This window comes from Lutra lutra, chromosome 7 (genome assembly GCF_902655055.1).
Source record: "Lutra lutra chromosome 7, mLutLut1.2, whole genome shotgun sequence".
Taxonomy (NCBI): Eukaryota; Metazoa; Chordata; class Mammalia; order Carnivora; family Mustelidae; genus Lutra; species Lutra lutra.
The window spans coordinates 49,392,577-49,411,487 of NC_062284.1; the positions used below are offsets into that span (position 1 = coordinate 49,392,577).

Sequence of the window (18,911 nt, forward strand, 5' to 3'; positions counted from 1 at the left end):
TCAGTAGTTCTGCTGGTATCACCTTTAGGCACAGGTGGGAGGGGGCTGCTTTAAGGGGCTCTGTTCTGGCCCTTCTCCAGCTGCATTCCCACATACTGAGCAGGAGGCCATCAAGCCAAAGGAGTGTGTCCACCTGGAGCCAACGTCACCTCTTCTGACCTTGCTCCAGGTACCCAGAAGCCAGAATTCCCTGTCCGAATGGCCATGAGCCCACTTCCAGGGCCTGCGTGGGCTTTTCCTCTAGATCTTCTGATTGTACTCCTGGACCTGCAGAGTGGCCAAGAAATGACAGTTTTGTAGAGGGAAAAGTGGACATGTGGGCTAGAGTGCCTACGGGGTGTGGGCCTTAACTGGCTGTGGGAAGTGAAGTGGGGAAGCCTTCCCTGTGTGGAAACCAGCTTTCCCTGTTCTAGCAAGGAACTCTGAGAAGTCCTAGAATTCTAAGTTCAAACCGAAGTTTGGTCTTCCAAACTCTATTGAAAGTATATTTTCAAGGTGAAAGGATACACACACACACACACACACACATTAAATTTCACAGTTTGTTAGCTTCTTTTATAAACTTTACATATTTATACATTTGACTGCGGGCTTCTACACGAGTCTTTTTGTGGACCCTACAAATGTCAGGATTGGTTCTGGCTCCCCATTTAATACCATTTAATACAGAACCAAGTTGAATCAGCTTGGCTTGGTTTAGAAGGCCTTTTTTAATATTGATTCCTCTCTAATCTTACCTCCCACTGCTGTTCTGCAGGAATCTTCCATCAACCAAACTGGTCGACCCATAGCCAGGCTCAGCTCACCTTCTTTCCTCTCTGCTCAGTTCACACTATTTTTCTCTAAAAGGCCTCCACTTCTGTCCTGCATTTGTATGGGCCACACTACTGTTTTAAGACCCAGCCTCATAGTCACATGTCACATTCCACTGGCCTCTTCTAAGGGCTCTTATCTGAGCCACTTACTGGCATTCAAAGTGTGCAACTACGTGTGGCCATTTTTTCTTATAATGGACAAGGTATGGCTATAAGATTAAGGAAACATCAATACATAATCATTTTCGGACCAAAAAAGGGGACCACCCCCCTCTCCTGCATTCCCCCCCTCCCAAAGTCAGAGGGGTAGCTAGGGAATGAGAAGAATGTAGTTAGGCAGGCACCCAAGGAGGAGATAGCCAGCATTGTCAAAAGCTGCAGAGAGCTCCTCGGGAAAGATGCCCAAAAATAGAATATTTGCCCATTAGAAAAGAGATCTTTTGTGACCATTGAGAGAAGAATGTGTGGGTGAAACCAACATTGTAGTGGGAAAAATAAGAAATGAGAAAGTGGAGACAGCAAATATACTTTAATGTCTCTCAAGAAAATGTGATTCTTCGAAAAGATAGAGTAGCTTTAACAGGGTGGAAGAAGTAGGGTTGGTTTTGTTCTGTTCAAAGGTTGGAGGAGACTGTATTTGTAGGAGAAAAGAGCCAGATTAGAAGGAAAATTGATAATGGGGAAAGAAAGGATAGATGAATCAACAAAATCTGGGAATGGCTGAGATCCAGTGCACAGGTGTAGGGGTTAACCTTGGTGAGGAGAAAGCTCGATTCTTCCTGTGGGTAAGGGAAGGAGGGAGGGAAGACGAATGAAGGCTATAGGACAGGCATAATAATGGAGTGATTGGACTTACTGGTGAAGAAATTGGCTGTCATTGTAGAGAAAAGGCTAAGGAAGCCCGAATTTTCTAGGGTGGGTCCAGATTTCAAATATTCAAATATCACATTCTTTATTCATTTCTTTCACATTTGTTCAGTGTCCTGCATGTACCAGACACTGGGGTCTACAGTGATGCGACTTTTCATGCAATTTTGTAATTTGTTATACTGGGACTCAAGTGAGATTTACTTTTTACTCTCCTAGAAGGCTTGAAGTAGAAATAAATGCACGAATCAGAAGGGTCCTTTGTCAGACCAGATGTCCCGACTTGAGGTTTGGAAAACACGGGCATCTCAACAATGGCGCCCTGTTTGAGGCGGAGAGGGAAGAGAGGCGAGATAGGGGTTAGGTTTACACCCGGGTAACCCCAGGAGAGTGCGCCTTCAGCCAGGAAGGTGCGAATCTTCTGTGCACTTCGGGCCGCGTGTAACCAAGGGTAACGGCGCCTCAGCCTACACCAGTGTGAAGACCCGTTTCTTCCCTGAACCAGGTGTGTCTACGGAGGCTAAGCAGGACCAGAGAGACAGAAACCCAGCCTCGCCAACCCAGATACCTTGCCGCGATCCGCCACCGCCTCTATTTAAGGTCACTGCTCCTTTCGCCCCTAGTTAATTGGGAGGGGCGGGGGAGGGGAGAAGCGGTGGGCGGGACGAATCCTTTTTCTATTCTGCAACTGGTCGCAATGGTCTCCGAGTCCCGCCTCCTGCACCGCCGCCGACAGGCTCTGCGGGCTGTCACTCGAGCCGCCGCGGCCGCCCCTCGCCGTGGCTGGGATCTCGCGGGAAGAGCGGCGGGCACGGCTGTAGCTTGGTCTCCCGGCTGCGCGCGAAGCGGGAGGGTTCTCCTCACACAAGCGCTTCCTCGCGGAGGGGTTGGAGCTGCGGCAGTCGCAGGCCTGGGCCGCCCCTTCCCTGCCGCCGCCTTCTTTTCCTCAGGGCTCCTCGGTCTGCTCGCCCTCCGGCGCTCCCAGGTAAGAAAGCCCGGAGCGCGTCTCGGCTGCGGAGCGGTCGGGGAGCGGGGACTCGGAGCAGCCCGGGTGGGCTGGCTCCCGACGGGGGCGGCTCCGCGGGCTGTTCGGCGCTGCGGGGTGGGCGCGAGGCTTAGCGGGGCTGGAGAGTGCCGGGGGCACGAGGCGGCGGGGTGGGACCCGAGTGCGAGCGCCCAAGGGTGGTGTGGCGGGTCCCGGGGCTCCTGAGGCGATGAGGCGGTTTGGGGGGGGGGGCTTCTTGAGGCTCTTCCAGATTGGCGTGGGGGGTGGATGGTGGCTCACAGGGTCCCACTTCGGGGTCAAGGGAGATTTGCCAGGGTCCTGGGGTTCCTCGAGGTGTCGTAGCGGGGTTTCACTACAAGGGGTCCTCATACCGCGGTCTCAGGCTCTTTGGAGGCAGAGAATTCAGTTTAGCAGGTTTTAAGTCTCTGAAGGGGCAGATCATTGGGGTCTTGGGGGTCCTTTGAGCGGGAGCGTTTCGCATCCATGGGTGACAAAGCAGCGTATTAGGGTTCCGGGGAAGGGGCTCTGTTTATCCAGGTCTCGAGGCGAGAGGGCGATGTGTCTGGGTCTTGCAGGGGCCGGCCGCCTTGGTGGGCTGCTGGGGGCGGAAGGGTGTTCGGCGGAGACCGGCGTCTCTCCTGGGGTTTCTGCTTTGCCCAGAGGGGGGCGGTAACTTGACATGGTCTCCAGTCTTTAAAGGGGTGACAGGGCGAGTTAGTGGGTCTCCGGGAGATCTCGAATGGAGGGCGCGGCTCAGCAGGCACTACTGGGTCGGCTCGGGGTAGGAAGGGGGCTCTAGGGGCATCCGGAGCCAGCCCAGTAGACGGTCTGTGGCTGGTCGGCATCCTGGAACAGGTCTCTTTCTCCGTGAGATTGATTTGGTGCTCAGTGGGAGGACTGATCCGCGTTGTTTCCTAGTTGGAGAAATCGTGGGTTTGTTCTGCAGTTTTCTTTTCCCTGCCCCGGGCTCCCTGTGGGGGCGTGCTGGTCTCGCTGCTCTGGGAACGAGAGAGTGGCCTTACCTTAGGTTCTCTAGGGGGCGAGTTTCCTAAGGTTGGGCGTGCCAGCCGCTGAAGATAGGGAAGGCTGTGTGGTTTTGGCTTCTCTTTCCTAGATAGTCTGCTTATGCTGATCCTGCATTATTAGATCTGTCCTGAAGTCTTGCCTGAGTGGTAGGCAGTCAAGTAGGAATAGGAGGTGTGTTCTGGCTTCCCTCTGTCCTTTGAAAAACGTTCGTGGAGAGGGGTAACTTGAAGTTTAGTCTCCAAATAATGTATTGGAATATGAAGTCCCAAAGCTAGAACTCTGCAGAAGCCTCCTTTGAGACCTGTAAGGATGGCTAACAGCTCTTTTAGAGAATCCTGGAAAAAAAAAAAAACAAAAAACAAAAAACAAAAAACAGTTTTATTGTTAAGGTTGAGTTAATCTTGACTCTGATGCAGAGTTCTTGGTAACTAGCCCAGACTCTGGTGAAATTCAAGTAAAATGACTTGTGTGTATGTGTATATGGTTTTAAAAAATAAATGTATGGCTTGGGAAGTCTGCATTTGCTTGACAATTCTTCAGGTTAGATAGCAACTTCATCACAGAGGCCTGTAAATGAAGTCTGATGTGGCAGGCGGTGGAGCCCATATTAACAGTAATTCTGTCATTTTGGGTAAACAGACAAATTTGACTATGCCAAAGCAAAGAATTTTGCCTGCCTTAGTCTTTTTCTTAGTAACAGTTTTTTAAGATTGAGATTTCTTTTTATCTTAGAATCAAAAAGATTAGGAATAATGTACCTAATCCTTGAGTATTGCAGTCATTTTTAAAAAAGGGGGGGATCCCACATAGCAATATTTAACCCATTGAGGAGCTTAAGCTTTTTGTTTTGTTTTCACCTTTGCCAGATTGACTTTTATAGCTATCAAAATTGATCAATTGAGCAGATATTCGGTTGGAACTACAGCCAGAAAACCTGAAACAGACCTTTGTTTTCCTCATTATTTTTGAAAGATGAATAATTAAGCAAATTTCAGTAACTTTTTAAAGCAGCTTTCATGATTTCTAAGTAAACATACTGAGCAGTCAACAAATATTTGATTAGGAGGTATCACAGCACTGGAGGTACAGTGATTCCAGCTCACATATAACCTATATTGAGAGAAAACAAATGAAATGAATATATAAAATAATTGACATGCTGATAATGAAGAAACAAGTACTTGGGGTTCAGCTCACCTTTTTTTTTTTTTTAAGATTTTATTTATTTGTCAGAGAGAGAGGAGAGCGAGCGAGCACAGGCAGACAGAATGGCAGGCAAGGCAGAGGGAGAAGCAGGCTCCCCGCCAAGCAAGGAGCCCGATGTGGGACTCGATCCCAGGACGCTGGGATCATGACCTGAGCCGAAGGCAGCCGCTTAACCAACTGAGCCACCCAGGCGCCCCCAGCTCACCTTTTTTAAAATAACCCTTGAATAATAATATAATCGATGCCTGTTATAATAACAAGAAACCAAATAAGGTAATGATCTGCCTTCTGAATTATTAAAGACTGAATAATGATCAGTACAGTTTGGATGTTAATTATATGTTGACTCTTTGAGGATTAGCACCTTTTGTTATATAAGCATTAAAAAGTCTGTAAGGATACATACACATCGAACTTACAAGTATTTGGGGGATTCTTTAAGAGAGGGTTGTAGAGGTGTGGACTAGAGCTATTAATTTTAGGCTTTAATATTTGAACCTATTTCAGTGAGTGGACATAAGTGCAAATTAGAGAAGTCTAAAAATTAAAACATTTTGGTAACTGCAAATTTGTGAAATGTACAGTATCTATAAGGCATTTTGTGAGTGTTGCTAGTTCATTGTGTGTACTAGTGAAGGAAAAAGTGTATTTCAAGAATCTGATAATTACAGGGGGTGGGGATCACAACAGAATAAGAATACTGAGACCTAAGTAAAATGTTAAAACATGTTAAAGATGTTGGATATTTAAGTATATAAAGATAAATTAATTCAAGGTCTTTTTTCAAATTTAATTATTTCCAAGTTTGAGAAGGGAAGTTTTTCATCTCCTGAGACAGAAATACCTTGTGTCTCTGTGTTGGGGGTAGATTTTTTGGTGCACAGACTTCAGGAAGAGATTTCTTTTTGTCAAATGTATGGATACATCTACTAGATTTGTTTTTCTTCTGAGGCATATGAAACATAATAATTTTATGGTTCATTATTACTATAATTTAGTATTAGTATTTATATTTCATTATTGTTAAAATGAAAATGGTACTACCAGAATGGCTCTTGGATTGTCATTCAAAATTCTAGAATTAGAAACATGATGTACTAAAGCAATTTCTAGAAAGGAAATCATAAGGCATGGATCCCAGTCTTCACTGTCCTACTAACGTATAACCAGGGTAATTTTTTAGACTCTTAGGGCCTCGGTTTCCATATATACAAAATTAAAGAGAAGTCCGTGTAGTAATCAGTGTAAGCTCCAATTCCAAGGATGCTATCGCATTGATTTTGATGTTGCATGTAAGCAGTGTTACGTCTACAAAAAGGGATAGATGTCCGAAGAGTAGCTGGTTCTCAGGATACAGCTAGTTCCATGTAATTTTCATTTATGATACGTAATTTTAGAAACCTCTTCCTTTTTAAGATACATAGGAAATATTTAATTCCAGAATATACAATCATGAAGGTAAATGATTTTCTTTTGATAATTTAGCTTTATTTGTTAAAGCATTATTTTTTTTTTAAAGATTTTATTTATTTATTTGACAGAGAGAGATCACAAGCAGGCAGAGAGGCAGGCAGAGAGACAGGAGGAAGCAGGCTCCCTGCTGAGCAGAGAGCCCGATGCGGGACTCGATCCCAGGACTCTGAGATCATGACCTGAGCCGAAGGCAGCGGCTCAACCCACTGAGCCACCCAGGCGCCCAAGCATTATTATTTTTATTTCTGATTTCTGGTTGAGTATGTGGTGATGTAATGTCCTTATTTAACTTGGAATTGTAGAATGAGGTTTGTAGTGGTTGACCCCCTCCTTTACACTCCTGCCAAGGTGACTTTTCTAAAATGCAAATCTATTCAAAGCTTCTTTCTTAAAATCCATACTTCTTGTTTACCTACAGTACATATTTAGTTTTTTAAAAACTGAATAAATAAAATTTTAATTTATAAAATAATATTTTATAAAATTTGTTTAAAAGATAAATAATATTTTATAAATATTTATAAAAAGTTATAAATAAAAATTATTTTATATAATAATTATTTTATATAATTTATTTTTTATATAATAATTTATTTTTTAGGTGTTCTTCATAAAGTAATTATTTATTTGATAGAGATCACAAGTAGGCAGGCAGGCAGAGAGAGGAGGGGAAGCGTGCTCCTTGCTGAGCAGAGAGCCCGACGTGGGGCTCCATCCCAGGACCCTGAGATCATGACCTGAGCCAAAGGCAGAGGCTTAACCCACTGAGCCACCCAGGTGTCCCAGTATTTAGTTCTTACTCTTTATCACTACAAGGCCCTTCATCATCTGTCTCATCTCCTGGACTTCCCCCATCATAAATCTGAAGCTCCAACTGTACTAATCCAGTTAATTCACTAAAAGATCATAGAGTTTCCTGACTCAGCCTTCTCGTATATTCCTCACACTGCTTAGAATGCCTTTCTTTCTTCTGTCTTGCTGACAAAGTCTACTGATTTTTCAAGATACAGATTAAGCACTATCTGCTTTTTAAGTCTTCGGTATCCTCTGGTCCTCCCTCTTCCTTATCCCACTGGGTTATTCACTCTCTCTGTCTTGTTCTTTCATTCTCGTATGTTTGCTAATATGCTGTAATTATTTATGTCTGTCGCTGGGTCCTCCTGGACTCAAAACCAGGTTTATGTTTGTCTTACTACTTTTTGAACCTCAATTGCTTATTTTACACAGTTGGCTCTCAATACAGGTTTGAGCCCTCAATGCCAAGATTGATATCTTCATAATGTCTGAGTTAAGCCCAAATCTCAGTCTTGTCCTATTTTTCTAAAATTTTGGGCTTTCTTTAATAGAATAAGATACTTTGCCCTTACACCTATGACCACAAGCTGATATTAGATCTGTAGTTCTTATCCTCATATTTAAAAAGTAAGACTCCCTGTACTATAGAAGTTAAGGGTTGCTCCATTATACTTGCAGATTTTGAGGCAACCACTAATTCCTATAACTAAAATATAGGAAAGTTATAAACTAATTTGGGTATTTCAGATCTTGGATATCAGTGATTGGTAGATATTTTTACCTTGGCTGCTTTTTGTATGGGACATGATTGTTGCCAACGTTTGTGTGTCTTTAGATTGTTTATTGGCTGACAATTTATTAACTTGCTCAGGGTCATTATCTACTAAGCAACAGGCTATAACTAGATTCAGGTCTGTTGTACTCCTGGTTTTATGCTTTTCCAAATACTCTACACTGCTTTCCGAATATGGCTCCTTATTCAATGTATTAAAATTATTATTATTTTTTTTTAAGATTTTATTTATTTGACACAGAGAGAGACACAGTGAGAGAGGGAACACAAGCAGGAGGAGTGGGAGAGGGAGAAGCAAGCTTCCCACTGATCAGGGAGCCGGATGTGGGGCTCGATCCCAGGATCCTGGGATCATGACCTGAGCTGAAGGCAGACGCTTAAAGACTGAGCCACCCAGGTGCCCCCAGTGTATTAAAATTATTAGTAGATATTTTATTCATTTTACAAATTGAAGAAGTTAGGTTGTAATGTTTATTCGTTCAGTTTTTTTCAAAAAAAGCTAGAGAATTTGAGATTGTTTGGACGTTAGAGATCATTTAATCCAACTTCATTTTAGCATGTGAGGGAACTGACCCATGCAAGAGTCATTGAATGACTCGCTCAAGGTCATGTAGCTAATTGGTTAATTTTCTTTGTTAAGTTAGTTATGCACATTGGTGTTACAAAAGCATTATTTGAAAGGAATACCAGGTGCCTAGTCCTGTCCCCTCCCTGCAATGGGGGAAAAAAAAAAAAGCCTGGAGTGGTTTTTAGAAAAGTGATGTTGAGGATCTCAGAGTCTTAAGGACATGGCTCAGAGAAAATCCAGACTTTGGATCATGACACATGGAGATTCCTCAGTGTCTTTACTCACATAGTTCCCTCATCTTGGTTTCTTCCCTTCCTCTTTTTCTTTTTAAAAATCTATCCACAGTTAACTAATCTTATGCCCAATGAGGTTATTAACATCAGCCTTACTAGTAACCACTTAAGTGCTATCCATAGGCCAACTAAGAGAGATACAAAAAAGAATAAAAGCTAGTCACTATCCTGAAGAGGCTTGGTTTATTTGCTAGTGGGAGACAGTGCATATTTAATTGCAAGGTAGTATGTAAAGATGCCAGTAGTGGTGTAGCTGTAGGAACTCAGAAGATCAGATAAGGGTGGACTGAACTAGTGGTTACAGAAGTTTCTGCGTAGAAAAGATTGGAAAAAAGAATTAATCTTTTTTTTTTTTAAGATTTTTATTTTTAAGTAATCTGTACCCCCAGAGTGAGGCTTGAACTCACAACCCCGAGATCAAGAGTCAAATGCTCTGATGACTGAGCCAGCCAGGCATTCCGATTTAAGTTAATTTTTCTTTTTTTTAAGAGAGAGGGAGAGAGAGAGCGAGCAAGCACGAGAGGGTGGGGTAGAGGTGCAGAGGGAGAGAGAGAATTTTAAGCCGGTTTCATGCTGGGCTTGGAGCCTGACACAGGATTCAGTCTCATGATCGAGATCTTGACCTGAGCCAAATTATGAGTCTGTGTTTAACAGACCGAGCCACCCAGGTGCCCCTAAGTTAATCTTTAAATAAGGAGTTGGAGTAAAACTCTTAATTAAACTCGTTGAAACCCTTGCTATTTTATTTTGTTTTGCACACTTCTCTGTGGTCACAGTGGCCTTCTCTCTGCTTCAGGAGACCTGGAACATGTTCTTCCACACATACATGTCTCCCTCCCTTACTTCCTTCAAGTCTTAATTAAAATATTACCCCTTCTGTGAGGCCTTTACGGGCCCCCTTGTTTAGAATCCTAGCAGCCCTTCTACACATACTCTTCCTATTTCTCTTCCCTGTTTTGTTTCTTTATTTTGTTCTTTTGGCTATCCAACATACTCTATATTATCTTTCCATGCCTATTATAAGATCCATGAGGGCAGGTATTTTTACCCATTTTATTTAGTCCTATATACCCAGCACCCAGAACAGTACCTGTTACAAAGTAGGTGCTCAAATTTTTGTTGCAGGGCGCCTGGGTGGCTCAGTGGGTTAAGCCGCTGCCTTCGGCTCAGGTCATGATCTCAGAGTCCTGGGATCGAGCCCCGCATCGGGCTCTCTGCTCAGCGGGGAGCCTGCTTCCTCCTCTCTCTCTGCCTGCCTCTCTGCCTGCTTGTGATCTCTCTGTGAAATAAATAAATAAAATTAAAAAAAAATTTTTTTGTTGCATAAGACAACTGAACTTTAAAGCAGGAATTTGAAAATTATTTAACATTTTCTCCTTCCTTTTTTCCTTTCTTCCCGTTTTCCTCACTGGCATAGAGGAATAGGAACTTTCTCTTCCATTTTCTAAAAAATTTATGGGACTTAAAGAATATCCTACATGGTAAAGTGCAGAAATTATAAACAGCTCAGTGTATTTCTACATGTGTAAACATGTAGTCACCAATCAGATGAAGATATAGAACACTTCCTCATGTTCTCTCCTAGTCAGAATTTTCCCAAAGTAACCACTCTTCAGACTTTTATCACAGTAGATTAGTTTTATTCTTGCTGAATGTCATACAAATGGAATCACCCTGGTTTCCTCTGCTCAGCATTGAGTCATCCATATTTTAAGTTAACAGTAATTCGTTCTTTTTCATTGTAGTGTAGTATTCCATTGTTTGAGTACATATGTTTTTCTGTTCTGTTGATACATTTGGGCCATTTTCGGTTTTTAGCTCTTAGGAACAAAGCTGCTGTGAACAACTTTGTACCTGACTATTAGTGTGCATAAAGATTACTTTCTTGGGGTGCCTGGTGGCTCAGTCAGTTGAGTATCCAACTCTTGATTTTGGCTCAGGTCATGATCTCAGGGTCCTGGGATCAGCTGGGTAGGCCTCCTCGCTCAGCAGGGAGTCAGCTTGAGAATTCTCTATCCTCTACCTCTGCCCCTCCCCCTGCTCATGTTCTCTGTTTCTCTGTGTGTCTCTCTCTTAAATAAATAAATCTTAAAAACAAAACAAAAAAAAAAAAGATTAAGGCACTTGGGTGGCTTAGTCAGTTAACCATCTTCCTTCAGCTCAGGTCATGATCCCAGGGTCCTGGGATTGAGTTCCACATCAGGCTCCTTTCTCAGCAGGGAGTCTGCTTCTCCCTCTGCCCGCACCCCCCCTTCTTTTCTGTGTCTCTCTCTCTCAAAAATAAATAAAATCTTCAAAAAAATTAATTTCTGGGGCACCTGGGTGGTTGAGTCTTTAAGCAACTGCCTTTGGCTTAGGTCACAATCCCAGAATGCTGAGATCAAGCCCTGAGTAGGGCTCCCTGCTCAGCGGGAAGTTTGCTTCTCCCTCACCCACTCCCCCTGCTTGTCTTCCCTCTCTCGCCGTATATCTCTCGGTCAAATAAATAAAATCTTTAAAAAAAAAAAAAAGATTAATTTCTTGGCTAAATAACTAGAAGTTAACCTCATCTCCGTATATATATATATATATAGAGAGAGAGAGAGAGATACACATAATTCTTAATACCACATAGTTTTTAAGCACATGCTAGATGATCATTAAATGATTGAAGATAAATCAGTGACTAATTATGTACTGTGAGATTATCTCAAACTTATTAAAAATATTGGAGAACCACTTTTTTTTTTTAAGATTTTATTTATTTATTTGAGAGAGTGAGAGCAGGTATAAGCAGGAGAGGGGCAGAAGCAGACTCCCTGCAGAGCAGGGAGCGGAACTCCAGGGCTTGATCCCAGTACCCTGGGGCAACAACCTGAGCCAAAGGCACACTCAGTTGACTGAGTTACCCAGGTGCCCCTGGAGAACGGTTTCTAAATCCATACTTTTTTCATATGTCTGATGTTAAATATGGGTTCATCTAGGCTTTACACATTTCTCTTTCTTCTGGGATTGCCTTTTTTTTTTTTTAAGTCATATTCCTTATTACTTGCTCTCTCTCCTCTAGAAAATGGGAGAAATATGTGCAGGAAAGAGAAAATTCAAATTAATTTCAAGGTGTGAATTTCAGAACTGGTTGCTGTTTTTAATTTTTCAATAAAAGTCTTTTTTTCCTGACATTTGGTTCTACTGTACATTATATTTTTTCTAACATTCTATACTCTTTTTGAAATCAGTTATACCAATGCATTTATAACACAGGTGGAAAAGCTATGACTCTTTTTTTTATTTTTGTCATGTGTTAGTGATGTTTTGGGGTATGTCAAGCAAAGCCTTTCTTTGATGGCCTTAAGTAATTCTAGAAATGGCTTTAGTTGGTGAAGAATGCAAATGAGAGCTACAATAATAGAAGAAATCTTGAGTTTACAGTTTTCTTTTGAAGTTATTCTAAGCTAAGACTTGAAAGATGAGTAGCAAACAAGGTGGATAGGACACCTCAGAGGGAATGAGGTAAAAGGTAGGTAGCCAACTACATTTGTAAGAGAGAGCAGGGCAGATTTGGGGATCTGCAGGCAATTTAGGAAGGCCGGAGCAGTGGTTTTCAAGCTATAATATGCATATGAATCTCCTGATAGGAGTGGGGCTTGTGAATTTGGAGTTCTGACATGCTTTGGTGATGGGAATGTTGCTGGTTCAAGGATCACACTTTCTTGCAAACTACTGGGTTCAGATGTAGAAAGCAAGTGAGAAGGAAGGAGTGGGGAGTGAAAGAAAGCAAGGACCATCCCATGAGTCTTAAAACCAACCGAAGGAATTTGGGCTTAAGGCATTGGTAACCCACCGAAGGGTGCCAAGAGTAATAGTTAACTTGCGATTTAAGTGGGCAGTGGTGGTAGAAATTACCTTTAGGGGTAGGCTCCGTCTACATTTGAAACATACAAATTAATGTCTGAGAAATGATAATTTACCTATTCATCAATAACTATTTTTGTTCCCCAGGAGCAGACTCAATGTATTTAAAGGAAAAGTTTGGTTATATTTATGAACTTAGATGTTAGATGTTAGTTTCAGCAGTTCTTTCTTGCAGGGATAGTGTTTATCCTATTAAATATTATAATTTTATATTATAATTTATCTCATAATTACATTATTAACCTTGTTCGTAGGATTAAATTTTTTCCATTTGTGTACCAATATAATAGTCTGAAGTTTTCCTTTTTTATTATTTTGATTTAAAAATGAGCTAGCTGGTAGTGCTTATTGTATTGTATGGTAGTGCTTACTGTATGGTAGGAATGATCTTGATCCATAGTATGAGTACCTTGGGTTACTCTTCATTGGTTTCCCTAAATGTTATTAACTAGAAGGTTTTTAGTATTTCAACTGTTTAAACATAGTATCAGTTTTGCAATATTATAAACTCCAGAATAAAGGTATGTGTTTATGTTTTACATATTTATATTGTATTTCCCCCCCGATTGTGTAAGTTCTAGGTACTCTTTTTTAAAGTATATTCTTTTTTTTTTTTTTTTAAGATTTTTATTTATTTATTTATTTGAGAGATAGAGATCACAAATAGGCAGGCAGGCAGGCGGAGAGAGAGAGGAGGAAGCAGGCTCCCTGCTGAGCAGAGAGCCCAATGTGGGGCTGGATCCCAGGACCCTTGGATCAGGGCCCTAGCCGAAGGCAGAGGCTTTAACCCACTGAGCCACCCAGGTGCCCCCTAGGTACTCTTTTAAAAACTTGGAGAAAGATAAAATAAGCTCAGCCCAAATATAAGCATTACTGTCATTTTGGTATACATTCTTCCTTCTCCTATGAATACATGAATATATTTATTTATTCATATGGATACTGTTTGTTGCCCCACCAAGCATTATATCATGAAGACTTTCCTACTTTGTTAAAATTGTTTCAAAATCTAACTTTTAATAGTAGCACAGTTCTATTAAATGGATGTGTAGTGATTTAACCATTCCCATTTATTAAACATTTTTTTCCTCGGCTGCTAACATTGGAGAAAATATTTGCATAAGTCATTCTCCATACCTATTTTCTTAGGATGGGAATAAAAATGGTCAAAGGTAAGACCTTAAAAAAAATTAGGTATTGCCATACTGCTTTCTAGAAGGGTCATGCCAATTTATATGCCAATATTCAGCTTTTCTAATTTGGTAAGCAAAAATGATCTTATTTTAATTTGTCTTTTTGATTGTAAGAGAAGTCAAACATTGTAAACTGTTTTTAAAACAATTACATGTTAAAATGTTTTAAATATATCTTTAAGAGAATCCCTTATACATTATATTGTAAGGTAAAATATTTTAACTGGAATTAATGTTTTCTTTTAATGGATAAATTAATTTTTTGAATAGTTTTTATAAAAACAAAAAAACTCCAGGACCCAAACAGTTGCCTGAGAGGTAACCACTGTTAATCACTTTCTTATATATACTTCCAGAGTATGGTAGATCATGTATGTGTCTATGTGTGTATTTGTATGCCAAAACGTTAGACAAATTACAGAGAACATTCATTAAAATACTGTCTAGTTCAGATGTGGTATTGTGTACTAAATTGTGTACTAAAAATTAGAAAGGGTCTAAATATGATTAGTATCTGGCTACTAGCCCAGAAAGAAGAAAAGCAGGGTCTGGCAGCATTTGGCAGTAATTTTCTATAAGACAAGTGGCCTTAGCTCTTTTTATTATTGGATCGATTCTTTGACAATACCACTTCTGTTTATAGTACCAATTCTGTAGTACTGTTCCAAAAAGGAAAGCCAAGTTTATTAAAATTAGACAGTTGATACCTGAAAGAAACTCTTTAAAGTACGAAGCCTATTTGGAGGCATTTAGGGGAAAGACACTTTATTCTTAGGTATTTTAGGATTTTTCTGCTTGACATTTTTAGCAGAATTTTCATGACTTTGTTGTTTAACATTGAAAGTTTGAGTAAAATAAAATAAAATTTAATTGTTTTCCTAAACTCTTATTTACCTATTTCAGAAACCAGTCATCCATGATATAAACATATTTTTAAAATGATTTCCATGCTAATGGTACTATTTAACAGTAATTGGTCTCATACATCAAAGATTTTGAACTTGACTTGAATGTTACTCCTAAGTAAGTGATTTGAGCAATAAGAGAGCTTTTAATTGGATTTTAGAGAGTTTTAATGCTTTAGGCATAAGGATACTTGCTTTGCAGATAGATTTTTTTTAAGGCTCTTGTTTCCAAAAATAAAATTTGGGGATGACTATTGTTTACTGAATACTAACTCTCTGTGTGACCCACATAAGTAGGGGTATTATGAACATTCCTATTTGCTGGAATTCATACCCTCTATTCCAGATTAATTATCAGGCTATAACGGCTGCTAAAGAATTTTTACCTAATAGTGGTTGGTAATATTTGAGGTATTTTAGGAATGAATTTATCAGAGGTGAGAGAGATCATCTTAATTTTTTTAAAAGATTTTTCATTTATTTATTTGACAGAAATCACAAGTAGGCAGAGAGATAGAGAGACAGGCAGAGAGAGGAGGAAGCAGGCTCCCTGCTGAGCAGAGAGCCTGATGCGGGTCTCACGACCTGAGCTGAAGGCAGAGGCTTTAACCCACTGAGCCATCCAGGTGCCCCGAGATTATCCTAATTTTTAAAAAACGTTTAATTTTGAAAAACTTACATACTGTATGTAAAAAAAGTGTTTTAGCTACTGAAGTATAGACAATGTTGGAAAACAAGTAAAGATTGCAGAAAAGAATAAACTGATGTGTCCTTCCTGAACAGGTGTCCTTCCTGAACAAATGCTCAGACTTTTTTTTTTTTTTTAAGATTTTATTTATTTATTTGGCAGACAGAGATCACAAGTAGGCAGAGAGGCAGGCAGAGAGAGAGGAAGGGAAGCAGGCTCCCTGCCGAGCAGAGAGCCAATGTGGGGCTGGATCCCAGGACCCTGAGATCATGACCTGAGCCAAAGGCAGAGGCTTAACCCACTGAGTCACCCAGGTGCCCCACAAATGCTCAGACTTTTTAACATGTGTGTTGTCGGTACTTAAAAAAGAAGGCGCTGATCACTAGGAGCTAGCATGGGTTCCCAGAGAGCAAGTAACATCATACTGGCCTCATTTCTTTTCTTATAGGGTCGGTAACCTGGTAGGTACAACAGGAGATATTCTGGCTGTATTGTATCTAGAATTACAGCTACATTTATTGGATTTTTAATTTTGTGCTGGGCACTGGGTTAAATGCTTTTACATAGATTGTCTCATTTAGTGCTGTTTTACAAATGAGGGAAGGGACCCCCAAGGTTATACAGATAGCATTTGACAGCCTTTTATGATATCTTTATAGACAACTTAGAGAAATGTAGTGTGAATAATTGCATAGATAGGTGGATTTGTGATTGATTAATGGGCTGATGTTAAAATTAAACTGCAGTTCATTCTTAGTGGTGTCCCTCAAGGTGCTGTCTTCCCCCATGTTCCATTTAAAATGTTTATCCGTTACAAACTATGAGGGAGTGCTAGTATGTTATGTGGCAGAATCAGGCTCTTCCCTCTGTCCTCCCCCTTTATTTTTAATAATTGGAAAGACAGACGATGTCTAAGAAAGTATTTGTTGTAATAAGTTTATATTTGACACGTATGTGTTTGCTAGGGACAAACAAAGCCCTGTAATTGAATTTTTTTTTTCTCTCTCTTTAATCTGCACAATTACAGGGTTGGAGATTTGGAGGGCTAACAGGTAGTTTGTTGTTGTTGTTAAGTAGGTATGTGCCTGGCTGGGTCTCCTTATTTGTCTGAAGTTGATGAGTCATAGGTTTATTATAACTGCCCCAAAGGCTCTTACTCACTTAAATAATATTTTGAAGCAGGTTGTTTAAAACATAGTTGATTATCCTTTTCTACTCTGCATTTAGCTGACTGTTCTCAGTTCTGTTAGCTGCTTTTTGAGGAGGATGTTGATAGTGTATTTAGAGGAAAGTAATGGGAACGAAGCAGTGTCTTGAGACAGATATTTGCAAAATAATTGAAATATTTGAGATTTTCAGCCTGGAAAAAAGAAGACTTTAGTGGGGTGTATGGTAATACTTTTCTAATTGGGTAATTGAGTGATCTTTAATATTCTTCCTGACTCAGATCTGTGGTTCTGTGAAAAGCATGAAGGAATGGGACATGGAAAAGGGACTAAAACATATCTTTTGTATCCCCAGAGGCCAGAACTAGGAACAATGAATGAAAATTAGAGGAAGGGAAATATCGGTACCTAATGTAGATGTTTTTAACAATTGAAATAAAAATAGAGTGGACAATTTCTCATTATGGTGTTAAAGTATGTACTGAATAGCATTTCATCAAGCTATTCTTATTCTCTAAGGACTTTTCCAACTCCTTTTTTTTTTTTTAAAGATTTATTTTTAAGTAATCTCTGCACTCAGTGTGGGGCTTGAACCTCCAACCCCGAGATCAAGATTAACATGCTCCTCTGACTGAACCAGCCAGGTGCCGCCAATCTTACTTTATTTCTTCATTGGTTATAATTTCCCATAGCAAAATTTTCTTGGGTATATCACTTACTCTCAGCACCTTAAGGTCTTATATAGTACTAAATGTCAGTAATAACATATTATTATGCTGGTAATAAATTTTAAACAACAGCATTTTTCACTGCTAGATTGATAAAGATTTAAAGTTTGACAGTATACAACAAAGACAAGGGTTTATAGAATCACTAACATCTAGGCAGGAATGTAAATTAGTGCAGTTTCTTTGGAGGACTTATTAAAATTTTAAGTGTTCATACTTTCTGACTCAGTAGTTTTATTTTATTTTTTTGTTTTCTGACTCAGTAATTTTATTTTATTTTAATTTATTTATTTATTTTTGTCAGAGAGAGAGGGAGAGAGAGCGAGCACAGGCAGACAGAATGGCAGGCAGAGGCAGAGGGAGAAGCAGGCTCCTGCTGAGCAAGGAGCCCGATGCGGGACTCGATCCCAGGACGCTGGGATCATGACCTGAGCCGAAGGCAGCTGCTTAACCAACTGAGCCACCCAGGTGTCCCTGACTCAGTAATTTTAAAGAACTTATCTTTGTTTATTAAGTGCCTGAAGCCCTAAGTAATTCTTAATACAGGTTAAATAAATGATTGTACAGCCATCTAGTGGGATGTCACACAGCTATAAAAGAAAGAGTAAAGGAGTACTTCTGCATGAATTCATCTCTAACTTACTGTTGAGTGAAAAAAATAAGTTGCAGGACAGTATTTATTGTAAGTTGACATTACTGTAAAAAAGTAAGTTGTGAAAAAAAGTCAATTGTGTATATGTGGGTGTATATGCAAATACAAATGCACACATTAATGCTTCTATATTCATAAACCTCTCTGGAAGGATACACAAGAAAAGAAGTAATTGCTTCTATAGAGCAATTAGGAGATTAGCAGTTAGGAGATTAGAAGTCTGAGATCTCATTAAGACTTTGGTTTGCCTGAGTACACTTTTATGCCACCCAGACACACACACCCACGTGTGTGTGTGTGTGTATAGGTCAAGATTGTATTGTAAAAAAATTTTTTATTTTGAAGTCATTACAGAGTCATAGGAAGTTCCAAAATTAGTATGGAGAGGTCCCACATACCCTTCTTCCAGTTTCCCACAATGGTAACATTTTAGGTAACTACAGTACAATATCAAAACCAGGAAATTGGCATTGGTACAACCCACAGATCTTGTTCAGGTTTCACCAGTTTTACATGTGCTCATTTGTGTGTGTATATAATTCTTTCAGGTTTTATCAGATGTTTAGATTAGTGTAATCATCATCACAACTGAGATACGGAACTGTTCTCTCACCAAAAAGATCCTTGTGCTATACCCATCCATCCATCCTATAGTCCCATCCAGTCCCCTAACCTCTGGCAACCACTAATCTTTATGCCATCTTTGAGCTTTGTCATTTCCAGAGGATAAATAAATGGAATAAAAACATATGTAGCCTTTGAGACAGACTTTTTTTTTTTACTTAGTGCAATTCCTTTGGAATCCATCCAAGTTGTTATATGTATCAATAATTGCTTTTTATTGCT

At 40.1% G+C, this 18,911-nt stretch overlaps 1 protein-coding gene across 3 annotated transcripts in view; it reads left to right on the forward strand.

Annotated features, from left to right (window-relative positions):
• Nucleotides 1–2,461: 2,461 nt before the first annotated feature.
• The window catches only part of GLCE (glucuronic acid epimerase), a 118,212-nt gene continuing 101,762 nt past the window's right edge, over nucleotides 2,462–18,911 (forward strand). For all 3 annotated transcript variants that reach the window (XM_047737674.1, XM_047737672.1, XM_047737677.1), the window contains exon 1: nucleotides 2,462–2,667. The gene's annotated coding sequence lies outside the window, so the exon portion shown is untranslated. The remainder of the gene's footprint in view (nucleotides 2,668–18,911) is intronic.